Source organism: Bison bison, unplaced genomic scaffold (assembly GCF_000754665.1).
Source record: "Bison bison bison isolate TAMUID 2011002044 unplaced genomic scaffold, Bison_UMD1.0 scf7180017864473, whole genome shotgun sequence".
Taxonomy (NCBI): Eukaryota; Metazoa; Chordata; class Mammalia; order Artiodactyla; family Bovidae; genus Bison; species Bison bison.
In genome coordinates, this window is record NW_011495034.1 from 17,275,731 (window position 1) to 17,277,718 (window position 1,988).

Genomic DNA, 1,988 nt, shown 5'->3' on the forward strand with positions numbered 1-1,988 from the left:
AGTGGGTGAAGTCTGGGGCAGTCATTGCTATATTTAAAAAGGATAACCAACAAGGACCTGTCGTATAGCACATGGAACTCTACTCAATGTTAAGTGCCAGCCTGGATGGGATAGGGTTTTGGGGGAGAATGGATACATGTGTATATATGGCTGAGTCCTTTCGCTGTTCATCTGAAATGACCACAACATTGTTAATCAACTATACCCCTATACAAAATAAAAAGCTTAAAGTTTGGAGAAAAAAAAAAAAAGTCTGGTACAGTGTGAGCCCTCAAGAACTATTCTCTATAATTATGGATGTTTCCAAAACATTATCTGTAACTGTTACGGTTTCAGTTGAGGAAACTGCTCCAGGGAGTTCATAGAATGCACCTAACAAAAAGCATGTAGAAATCAACCTGTGGACATGAAAAGGGGCTGAAGATACACTGTTTACTCACTTAATTTCATCATGATGGGCATATAGAGCATGCTCAGAAAAATTCAAGAAACAAAGTGACGGTCTTCTGTAGGTCAAGTTTCTTGTCCAAATTAGTAAATGAGAAAGGTATAAAAACACCTGTCTGGTATGAGCCTCACTTCAGTCACTCAGTCGTGTCTGACTCTTTGCGTCCCCATGGACTGCAGCACACCAGGATTCTCTGTCCTTCACCAACTCCCGGAGCTTGCTCAAACTTGTGTCCATCAAGTTGGTGATGCCACCCAACCATCTCATCCTCTCTCGTCCCCTTCTCCTCCTGCCTTCGATCTTTTCTAGCATCAGGGTCTTTTCTAATGAATCAGCTCTTCACATCAGGTGGCCAAAGTACTGTAGCTTCAGGTTCAGCATCAGTCCTTCCAATGAATATTCAGGACTGATTTCCTTTAGGATTGATTGGTTTGATCTCCTTGCAGTCCAAGGGACTCTCAAGAGTCTTCTCCAACACCACAGTTCAAAAGCATCAAAAGCACAGTTCAAAAGTATGAGCTTACTTTTAAAAAAATAAAATATATACTCCTAAAGGAAAGCCTGTAGGATTTACATTTAAATTGTCAAGGTTGGGGCTGTCCCTTGGTGGTCCAATGGTTAGCACTCTGTGCTTCCACTGCAGGGGGCATGGATTCAGTCCCTGGTTGGGGAACTAAGATCCAATCAGCTTTGTAGAGCAGAAAAAAAATAAATAAATAAATGTTATGGTTGTTTTGCAGGAGACTAGAAATTGCTGGCATTTTTCGTAGACAGTTTTCGCTTTTCTGTGATTTCCTCATTGTCTATCTGTTACCTTATGAAATCTGAAAAAGTCCACGTCACAGTTAAGTGACCCTTCCTACTTCCTCACCTGCCACCATTTGGCTACGTGATTCCCAGGGCCTCTTGTGAATACTCAGGGGTCCTGTGTTGTCTTAGGCAGCAGTACTGAGGCTGGGGGGTAGTGCCAGGGACCCAAGTAAATATTCAAGTGTTGAAGAGATGGTGCTATGTGGCCCTGGGGTTTGGTGCTTAAGAGTCTTAGATTGGCAGGAGGAATGTGTCAAGCTCAGCACAGGTTTGGAACTCAGGGCACCCTGGGCATCAGAGGACAAACAACAACAACGGCCCAATAATAATTCACATTGGCCTCAGAAATGAAAGGAGTTTATTGGTACATGTAACTGTAACAGCTTTAGGCACAGCTGGATCCAGGTGCCTTCTAGAGTCTTCAAGGCTCTATTTTTCTAAACTGTCTCTGCTCTGAGGAAAGCTGTCTATGTGTGGTGGTGAGATGACCCATTAGCAACTCCAGAGTCACACTCCAGTAGCTCAATAGCAGACACATGGCTTCTTTCTTCCTGGGGCTCCAGAAAAAGTCATAGGGAGTCCCTGATTGGCCAGATTTGGGTTTTCTGCCCACCCCTGGATCATGCACTGGGGTTCTGATTGGCTGGGCTCTAGGTCACGAGATCCTCTGGCCACCAAAGGAATGGGGCCAGCTCTACCAGAATCCATGGACTGGGAGGAAGGGGAGGGG